This window comes from Lepus europaeus, chromosome 7, assembly GCF_033115175.1.
Source record: "Lepus europaeus isolate LE1 chromosome 7, mLepTim1.pri, whole genome shotgun sequence".
NCBI lineage: Eukaryota > Metazoa > Chordata > Mammalia > Lagomorpha > Leporidae > Lepus > Lepus europaeus.
The window spans coordinates 39,960,069-39,971,919 of NC_084833.1; positions in this window are offsets into that span (position 1 = coordinate 39,960,069).

Here is an 11,851-nt window from a genome sequence, read left to right on the forward strand (position 1 = left end):
TTTATAAATAACTAGTGACTTTAATGGAAAAGAATTGTGAATGTCATATGTATTGAGGCAGTATACCAACAAATCAAGATAAATCAAAAATGAAACAGCTTAGGGCTGGTGCTGTGGCATAGCAGGTAAAGCCACTGCTGGCAGTGCCAACATCCCATATGTGTGCTGGTTCAAGTCGCAGCTGCATCACTTCCAATCCAGTTTTCTGCTATGGCCTGGGGAAGCAGTAGAAGATGGGCCAAGTCCTTGGGCCCCTGCACCTGCGTTGGAAACCTGGAAGGCACTCCTGGCTCCTAGCTTCAGATCGGCTCAATTCCAGCCACTGAGGCCAATTGGGGAGTGAACCAGCAGATGAAAGACACCTCTGTCTCTCTCTCTCTCTCTCTCTCTCTCTCTCTCTCTATTTCTCTCTTCTCCATTTCTCTCTTCTCTCTCTCTTCTCTCTCTCTCTCTCCCTCTCTCTCTGTCTCTCTCTGCTTCTCATTCTTTCTCTGTGTAACTCTTTCTAAAACAAATCTTTAAAAAAATGAAGCAACTCAAAGAGGAAAACAGTGATTACAGGGGGAGAGAAACCATTTTCTAAAGTTTCTTCAATTTCTAATTTGACTAAATTCTGAAGTCTGATGTTCACAGACTGCTAAACATTCTTAAGTGTCCTGTCAGTACATTTTCTAGTTTAAAGCAATAGTCTAGAATTTATGTTACCAAAGCATATAAATGCAACTACTACATAGATGCACAAATGCTTTTTTAAACCCTTTAGTGTATGAAGCAGTGTATAAAACACATGTATATGACTGTAAAACTAATGATGAAAAATAATTAACTTAGATCTATACATTTTTCATTACAGAAAAAAGAATTCTTTTAAGAAATCAGGCACTCATAAAATTAATGAAATAGCATTTGTTGTAAGAGAAAAAATATATGAAAAAATATTTTTAGTGAAAGTGTACACGGGTAAGGACTAGGAGGTAGTGTTCCCAAAAATCAACCAAACTGATTATAACAAAATGAAGTTTTTAAAACAAGCATTAACACAGTTATTTAAGTTTAGAGAAAAATCACATATTTACTCTCATTCAATATAGGAAAAACCTCTGGGTAAGCTATACAATCTATTAAGAGGCTATTGCATAGTGGTGCTCTATTTGGTTTGATAGTATGTTTGCCTATTTGGTTTTAAATGTCAAATGATATGAATCAATACTAGCAAAATGGCCATCATAAAGTGTAATGAGCAAATATCAGGGCTCAGAAATGTGCTAACATTTGCGTTTTGCTTCAAGAAGGGTCTTTATAGATTTTTTATTTGACAAGTATACCAGCATCTAAGAAGCCTATTAGAGATTTTATTTCCATAGATAAAAAAAGCACACCTTTTACCTCATATTACAAAAAAGTTTTGATGCAAATGTACTGCTTGTGAACAAGTTGTCCTAGTAAAATGCATTTATAGATGCAGAGTATGACACCTCTTGCATTTGCAATGCTTTATTCAACTTTTAAGGAAACTCATATTTGTCAATCTTGCAGTATTAAGATGAAAATAAGATCCTCAGTAAAGGCAAATATTTTCTTTTAATAATGACTTTCTGAAAATTTATCATTTTGTTATTTATTACTGAAATCTTGCATACATTTTAGGGAAAAGCTAAAGGCTCAAGGGAGTCTCCTTGATCCCCTGAGTTAGGCAGTATTCTCTCAATGAGCAATGGATGAGAACATAAGCAATGATTTTTGGAACCATCAAATCTAAATTCTCTTATTTCTATGTAATACTGGCAGGTGGCTTGGTCTATTGTCATTTTTTAAACATTCCTTGAACTTTACTTAAGGTTAAAAATCATCTGTAGCAGCAGCAGACAATTGCTCTAGCGGTTCAACATACTTGACATACTTCCATCTCATAACTGAGTGCCTGGTTTCAAGTCCTGTCTCTGCCTTCAGAATTTCAATAGTTCAAGTAATTGATTTCTGATCATCCACAGGGGAAATTGGATTGAGTTTCTGCCTCATAGATTCTGTGTGGCCCAGCTCCAGTCATTGTGGAAATCTGGGAGAGTAAGCCAATTGTTGGGAGCTGTCTGTCCATCTGTCTCTTAAACTTTCAAACACAAAATAGGATCTGGAATTTTAGCACAATGGGTTAAGCTACTGCTTTTGACACCTACAGCCTACAGCAGCTGGTGGATGTTCCAGCTACTCCAATTCCAGTCTAGCTTCCTGTCAATGAGCCTTTGAAAGCAGCACATGATGGCCCATGTGCTTGGGCCCCCACCCATGTGTGAGACCAGGATGAGGTTTCTAGCTCTTGGCTTGGCATGATCCCACCATGGCTATTGTGGCCATTTGGGAGAATAAACTAGCAAATGGAAGATGTCTCTTTCCCTATCACTTTGTCACTCTCTTTTCAAATAAATAAATTACTTAATATTTCATTTTTTAGAAAAGCTAAGTATTTCCATAAGTCAATGCTCAATCTGCATATAGCTTGTGTTTCTCAGACAGTTCTCAGTGCCCCACATACTACATCAATTTTTTTAAGTTTTTTTTTTTATTATCATTATGAAAGAGTTACAGAGAAATGGAAAGACAGAAGCAAATGCACAGCAAGAGAGAGAAAGAGAGAGAGCATCCATCTATTGGCTCACTCCATAGATCATCACAATGGCTAGCAACAGGCCAGGCCAAAGTCAGGAGCCAAGAGCTTCATCTGCATCTCCCACACAGTGGGTGGCAGGGTTCCAGGCACTTATGCCGTCTTCTGGTGCTTTTCCCAGTAATTAGCAATGAGTTGAATCAGAAATGGAGCAGCCAGGACACGAACTGTTGCCCATATGGGATGTTGGCATTGCAGGCAGCAACTTAACAATCTATTCCACAACACTGGTCCCACATGGCATCTGTTTTGTAGAGCTGTCTCTTTCTCAGTAGAGGGAAAAATGAAAATGCTTGGATTTCTGATCACAGACCTGTCAGAGATCTGTGAATTTTCTTAGAATATAAAAACCATGATTAATGGGATTTTTATTCATAAATCAATCCTAGATATTTATAAAAGTGTCTAGTATGCAATTGGTATTTTATAAATTCTTGAATGAATATAATTGTAAAAAAAAAATCCTTCTAGGCACGAGGAAAAGGAATAAATCTAAACTAAAACTGAGACAATCACTGTTATAATTTATAGTGGCTACATTTTTAGACCTTAAATTAGGCTAACACATAAAATAAGCCCAAGGGTTTAAACAATTACATAAAGATATTCATTTCTCGATGTACCAAATTTGACTAGTAGTAAAGCAATTGTTTGTCTCTAGAAAAAAATCTCTTATGTTTACTCCTCTTTAAGCTTAACTAATCACCACTAATTATTATAACTATAAATCTGGGTAAGACTGTTAAATACAGAAAGTGATAAGTAAATATTAATTATAGACTTTATGATTGTTACTGTACAACTAGAGACCATTTATAAAAGGAGATTCAAAACACTCTATTTTAAACAGTTAATATCTCATGTTATATTGTTAGCATAATGCTGTTGAGAATCATATTGATTTTTACATATAATTAGATTAGCCTACAGAATATATATTACTGCTGTGTGTATATATATATAGATTTAATTTTACACTTGGATACTCATTACTAATCACTATCAAGTACCTGACAAAGCAGAAACAATGAATTAGACCTTGATATCGAGCACATAGCACTTTAATTTCTACCTTCCTGGCCTCAGTGAATGTCAGATTTATTCATAGGTTAAATAGAGATGATAACATCTACTTCACAGTCCCCATAGGGTTGTTATCAGAGTTAAGTATTATTAACAGGGAAAGCAAATAATACTCTCTCTAACCCAGAGTATCAGTTCATTAAAAGCAGTTTCCTCTTTCCCCAAGAATTTCATTGTAAAAAAATGATAGTTAAAAAAATGTTGGGGCTGGAGCTGTGCTCAGCAGGTTAAAGCCCTGGCCTGAAGTGCCGGCATCCCATATGGTGCTGGTTCTAGTCCAGCAACTCCTCTTCCCATCCAGCTCTCTGCTATGGCCTGGTAAAGCAGTAGAAGAAGGCCCAAGTCCTTGGGCCCCTGCACCCATGTGGGAGACTCAGAGGAGGCTCCTGGCTCCTGGCTCCTGGTTTTGGGTCGGCACAGCTCCAGCCGTTGCGGCCATCTGGAGAGTGAGCCAGCAGATGGAAGACCCTTCTCTCTGTCTTTACCTCTCTCTGTAACTCTGTCTTTCAAATAAATAAAATAAATATATTTTTTTAAATGCTGAAACTGTAAGACATATTTGGGTGCATGACAAATCAGAGAAAAAATCAAAACTGAGAGGCCTGGGATATGGGCCCCGATTTTGTCTTTGTAACTGAGTTGGCTGGTGATGGACAAAATAATTTGAAAATAGATCAGCTCATCTCATCAAGGAGTATATAAATTAATTAGATTAGATTTAAACATACTCACATATCAAAGATTTCAACAAGAACAAGGTAGCAAGAAATATCTTAAATTAAATATAACTTTCCAATTTAAATAGAAAAGATACCCATTTAATTTTAAGTGACTAGATTTACATTTTATTTAAGCAAAACTATAGGAGGGGCCAGAATTGTGGTGCAGTGGGTTAAGATGTTGCCAGCGATGCTGGGATCCCACAAGAGTGCCGGTTTGAGTTCAGGCTGCTCTACATCTGATTCAGCTGTCTGTAAAAGCAACTAAAGCACCTAAGAAAACAGCCGAAGATGGCCCAAGTAATCAGGCCTTGCCACCCACATCGTGGACATTTCGTTAGTGTATCAGTGGATGAGAGATCTTGATCTCTCTCTCTCTCACTCACTTTCTTACCTCCCTCAGTAGTTCTTTCAAACAAAATTTAAAAAGATAAATCTTTTTTAAAGGAAAAAGAAAGGAATAGAAAATTATTATAAAAGATATTAAAGGATAAATCTCTTGAGAGATTTTATTTTTTTTCTTTCATATATGTCACTATAGTGCTGTTTTGCCAGAATAGTTACTGACATGGCTGGATAATTACTAAAAAGTACAATTTATGGTAGAGAAATAAATTTATCCCTTCCTTTTAGATGACAATGATCAGAAAACAATATTGTACTCCACTGCTTTGATAAAAAAATGTAGTTTAAAGATATTAATAGATTTAAAATCAAGAATCTAAACAATCTCATGTACTCCTTGCAGTGATACAGAATAAGAAACACATTGTTTATATTTGATCCTAAGCTTGGTTCTAGGGAAAAAGGCTGTTATTGCTGGGATAACCAATAATGATTAACTATTGAGACAGGTTTTTGGGCATCAAAATGGCTACCAGATTTCAGCAATTTCAGAACAGCCTGAATAATATGTTAAACAAAATTACGTAGCTGTTGTAGCTTGCTAATAAAATTGCCAAGTTTCTACTCTGTTGCTTTCAAATGTGCTAATGAAACACACTTTTATTTGACAAACCACAAATAATTTGTAAAATGCTGTGGAACTGCTGTAGCATATAGATCATTCTCTTCATTGTGAAAGAAATATTTTATGAACATTTCCATGCACAAAAAATGGAATCATTTTAAAATTATGAACATCGATTCTGGGCATCCAGGATGTAGCTTATTCCTCTTTCGTTCCTATATGCATTTCTAGTCCCAAACCATTTCACATTTTTAATATATTCAAATATGTATATTTGAGTGGTATTGTGACAGAGATCGAGAAAAGGCGATAAACAGAGAGAGGAGATATCTCCTCTCCACTGATTCACTTCCTAAATGGTTGAAACACCCAGATCTAAGCCAGCCCAGAGCCAGGGTCCTGGACCTCCAATGGTTTCCTTGTGGCTGGCAGGTGCCCAAGTATTTGAGATAGGATGCACTGGCTTCCCAGGATCACTAGCAAGAACCTAGTTAGGAAGCAAAACAGTTCAATTTTGAGAAACATCACTGCAGTATGTGATATTGTTCTCAAGTGGTGGCTGAACCTGCTGCACAGCAACACAGATGATATATCATTGACCATACTTAAATATAGTAGTTACTTAACAGAAGCATCATTAATATTTGAATATCCCAGGAATGAGTCTTCAGTTATTTAGGCTAATATTCTTTCAAGTGGGAAAGAGTTATGTTTCATTTTAGTAAAATAGGTCTGATTAAGGGCCGGTGCTGTGGTATAGCAGGTAAAGCTGCCGTCTATAGTGCCAGCATCCCATATGGGCATCGGTTCAAGTCCTGGCTGCTCCACTTCTGATCCAGCACTCCGCTATGGCTTGAGAAGGCAGCAGAAGATGGCCCAGGTCCTTGGCCTCTGCACCCATGTGGGAGACCTGGAAGAAGCTCCTGGCTCCTGGCTTCTGATCGGCTCAGCTCCGGCTGTTGCAGCCAATTGGGGAGTTAACCACTAGGTGGAAGACCTCTCTCTCTCTCTCTCTCTTTCTCTTTCTCTGCCTCTCTCTCTCTGAGTAACTCTGACTTTCAACTATATAAACAAATCTTTAAAAAAAAAAGCTCTTATTTATGGAGTGGAGACAATATTCGATATTTCTTTGAGTCTCAGGTTCTTTTGAAAAACTGATAAAAACTATGGATCATTTTCTGAGAATATATACACTACAACACTGGCAAAGATTACAGTCATACATACATAAACCTAAACACACAAATTCAAAGACATGGCATTTCTCTGCAATTTCAGTGGAATTCTAAACAAGGATGGTTCCAAGATTACAATCTATGATACACAGAACTATTCATCTTCTCAGCTCTTCATGCAGAAGAGCAAATATCATAGGTGCCTAAAACAACAGGCAGATCATGAAGGCACTTGACAAATAGATGAATTTGAAGAAGGAAGCATTTTTACTCTCACTGTTGGGGGCATTCTACTTGTCTTTTATCAAAATTCCACTGGATTTATATTTAAAATAATAGCTTTGAACACTTTTGAAGCAAAACACAATATGTAGACCAAAAACATAGTGATGATTATCAGATGGCATAGCAGATTGGATAAGAACACTGCTAGATTTAGGGTTTTTGGGTGTGGAGAATGCACAGAGATTACTAGTTAAGGCAGACAAGATTTTTATAGTAGAATGGACAACATGGTAGGAAAAGTAAGTTTTAGCCATAGCAGAAAACAGGCAGCTGTGTGCAATGAGAGTGCTGAAGAGCCTACGAGGAAGTAGGTAGAGATCTTGTTTAAGTTCCTTGGTGGGGAAGAGATCATAGGAGCATGCAAAATACCCCATTACTCATGATAAGGTGGGCTCAAATATCCAGAAAGCCCCATTGGCAGTTGTTGATCAAAGATGACTATTTACAATATATATAACTGTCCTGGGAAAGGCTCTTGTAAATGTTGGCACAGGGTTTGCAGAATACAAAGAAGTAAAAATATCATATTTCAGAAGAGTATTTGTGCTGCCAAGGAGTCAACTTGGTCATGAATCCTAAAAAGGCATGAGATATGATATGTAAGCTGTCTCACATAAGGTCTAGTAGTAGGAAAGGGATGAGGCAATTTCCTACCCCATTCCCACACAGTGGCAATTCCTAACACGGCTAGGGAAAGAACTAGGGTGATAGCTCTTTTAAGGTGGATATTTATGGTTAGAGGAATCCATAGGGATTGGTAATTGGGAGCCATGTTAAAGTTGGGAGGCAGAAAGTGCAAATTCTAGTCTCAGTAAGTGGGAAGACAGAGTAAGTTTAGGTCTCACAAAACAGAACCCTGTTTACATAAACAAGCTTTCAGGTGAATGGAAAACAATTGTTGAATACATAAGTGCTTCATGTTGTCTCTTATTCATTCTACCAGACATTGAGAGTGCCTGTCAATGAGAGTCTTTTTATTTTTATTCATTGACCACTATTTTCACTCATAGATAGAATTTTTGCTTGATGTTCTTTATTTTTTCAATAAACCTTATTTCTTTTCTCTCTTTAAGTGCATACTGCCTCGGGCTACTTCTGATGTAATATTTTTTAAATTAATATAAAAAAGAACAGATCTCATTTCCAATTCTCTTTATATACAGAAGATCACTTCAGTATATAATTAGTAAAGACCTCATCAGTTTGTGCCCACACAGAAACGCAAAGTATAAATATACTGTTTCAGTACTAGTTATAGCATCACTTGGCTTTAGACGACACATTAGGGACAGATCCCACATGGGGTGTAAGTACACAGTGACTCCTTGTTGCTGATTTAACAATTTGACACTCCTGTTCATGGCGTCAGTAATCTCCCTAGGCTCTAGTCATGAGTTGCCAGGGCTATGGAAGCCTTTAGAGTTCGCTGACTTTGATCTTATTCTGATAGGGTCATAGTCAAAGTGGAAGTTCTCTCCTCCCTTAGGAGAAGGGTACCTCCTTCTTTGATGGCCCCGTTCATTCTACTGGGATCTCACTCACCGAGATCATTCATTTAGGTCTTTTTTTTTTTTTTCCATGATATCTTGGCTTTCCATGCCTGCTATACTCTCATGGGCTCTTCAGCCAGGTGTTAAAATGGAAATGGCATAGAAAATTAATTAATTTAAAAAAAAATTATGTAGGATCTCTGTGTTTAATGTGCTGTACATTGCTATTTAATGCTATAATTAGTAATCCAATGGTAGTTTTTTCACTTTATGTTGCTATATGGGCAAAATGTTGAAATATTTACCTAATATATAATAAACTGATCTTCTGTATACAAAGAGAATTGAAAATGAATCTTTACATGAATGGAAGGGGAAAGGGAGCGGGAAAGGGGAGGGTTGTGGGCGGGAGGGAAGTTATGGGAGGGGGGAAGCCATTGTAACCCATAAGCTATACTTTGGAAACTTATATTCATTAAATAAAAGTTTAATAAAAAAAAAAAAAAGAACAGATCTCAAGTTTTCATAGACACAACTCTGTGAAGATAATCATTTTCAAAGCTTTTTCTGGTTAGAATACTTTCTGCCTAAATGTAGGGTTTTTTGGTAATTATTATTATTGGTATATCCTCAGAGGTTTTTGCATTAGCTGATTGTTATCTGTCATCAATTTGGGAAATTTTTGGTCACGATTTCTTCAAAAAATATTTTCCTTTCTTTCTTCTCCTTCTTGTATTATAGTCATTACTATTTTAAAGCTTCTGTAGTTATTCCACAGTTTTTGGCAGTTCTACTATATTTTTTCTTGAAATAAATTTTAAATGTTGTACTTACATAAATTTAAGCTCGATAATTTTTCCCTTACCCATGTTCACTCTACTGTTGAATCCAACAAATCTGTCTTTGATTTCTAATTTTTCTATTTGATCCTTACCTAGAGTTTCCTCAAATGTTCTTATAATATCTACCTATGTTTTCATATTCTCCATTTTCCAACAAAAAGTTAAGCATATTAATCACCTTTATTTGTGATTTCATGACAGATTATTTCCAAATCAGTGTTATCTGAGTATGATTTCATTGTATTCTTTGACTCTTCAAACTCTGGTTTTCTTTCCCTTTAATATGCATTGTAATTTTTCTGAATTTCATATTTGATATACTGGACAACAGGAATTTAGATTAATAGACTTTAGTGTCATGCTTTAGGATATTCCATCTCAGAGTTGATCATTGTAAATGTTGTAGCTATTTCTAGGGGCTCCAAATGACACTGGTGTCCTTGTTTACCTCACCTTTTATCTTTGCTTTACTTTGGAGCTCCTTCATAGATAAGACCTGTGTCTTTTAGCCATTGAGCTACAATGCTGTTACTGTGTTGGGTCATTGTTAGTGTGCTGGAAAGGTGTTGGGGTGGGGAAGAGTTCTATAAGCTTATTAAATTCAGGTCATTTCCTGGATTTGAGTCATGGGTGTGACATTCATTTTTTTTTCTCCTTCTTCATTTCAGACAGGATGCCTACAGGGTATTGGAGTATAAATTTTAGTAAAAAATTTGGAGAACTGTATAGAATACTTTATATATACTATATCAAAATATTTTGATGGAAATGTTTTATGGAACATTTAAGGAGTTTATTTATGTATAAGTCCATATGATACATACACACATTTAATAATATAAATCTTGAATTATTTTAAAATTTGAGAAAGTATAGTTGAAAAACTGAGATGAGATGCCTAAATGAACAATTTAGAAATAGACTAAAATAATATATTCTGAAATGAGGAGTGTCAGTAATGATGACAATATTTTCACAGCACTTGATTGGGAATTTTGCACAGCAACAAATCAAACCAAAAAACTCTCTCATAATACTTCATTTTGCTTACAATGTTACCAGCCTCATTTGTTAGCTTCAGCAACCATTTTCAAATTGTCATAATTTTAAAATAGGCATAATACTCTTGCTCTGTAACAGGCTGTTTCTTACAAGAAAGCAAAAACATGTAGATATAAAATGGCATTCATTCATAATCAATCACCATGAAAGTACATGCACTCAAATTACTTTTATGTCCAAGGGATTAAAGAATGTGCTAATAAAACTTAAATGTTCTATGAAGAGCAGTAGGGGAGAGGGTGAATAATGAGAATGACATGTTTGGAACACCTTTAGTGACAGATTTAGGCATTATGATTTATATCTATTTTTATATATGTGTGTGTAGACATATATCTTCATTTATATATGTTCATGTTGAAAGAGAAATCAGACAACAAAGTGAAAGTAATGTAATTAATGATGTACCTGGTCTAGAATCATTTTTTTTTTTTTTTTGACAGGCAGAGTGGACAGTGAGAGAGAGAGAGAGACAGAGAGAAAGGTCTTCCTTTGCCGTTGGTTCACCCTCCAATGGCCGCCGCGGTAGCGCGCCGCGGCCGGCGCACCGCGCTGCTCCGGTGGCAGGAGCCAGGTGCTTCTCCTGGTCTCCCATGGGGTGCAGAGCCCAAGCACTTGGGCCATCCTCCACTGCCTTCCCGGGCCATAGCAGAGAGCTGGCCTGGAAGAGGGGCAACCGGGATAGAATCCGGCGCCCCAACCGGGACTAGAACCCGGTGTGCCGGCGCCGCAAGGCGGAGGATTAGCCTGTGATTTTTTTTTTTTTAATTTCAAATGTTATTCCACTGTTTTCTAACTGATTTGTATCTCAGATTAAAAATAATTTTGAATAAAATGTTGAACAATTGTCATAAAAACACATTAAACAGAAATATCAAATGCTTTCAAAACTTGTCATTAGTGTTTTACTCAAAATCATCTGAATAGTCATTTTAAAAAGCATTTTAATAAAATGAAATTTATAGCATTGAAGCCAATTAGAAAAGAAATTAGTAAATTACAAAGTAGAAGAAGAAATAAAATTAAATCCAAAATTAGAAGAAAATGAATAAAGGAAATTGAATAAAAATTAATGAACTTAAAAAAGAAAAATCTATGAGAAAATCAAAAGCCAGTTTTTAAAAATATCAACAAAATCAATGACTCTAGTCAAACTACAAATGAAAAAAAAAAACAAGAAGTTATAAATTATTAATATCAGAAATGGAAGAACAGGGTGTTGGTGCAGTAACCCAGTGGTTGCAACGAGTTACTACTTGGAACACCAAAATCCAGCATTCACTTCCAATTTTGCTTCATGCTAATGCACCTGGGAAGGTGACAGAGGATGGCCCACGTACTTGTGCCCCTTCTACACAATTGGGAGACCTGGATGGATTCCCTGGCTCCTACCTTTGATGTGGTCCAGTCCTGGCTGTTGCAGCCATTTAAATGGGGAGTGAATCAGTGGGTGGAAAATCTCCCTGTCTCTCTCCCCATTTCTCTCTCTCTTTCTCTCTCTCTCTCTCATTCTGCCTTTCAAATAAAGAAATACATAAGTCTTTAAAACAAAGAACAAATGAA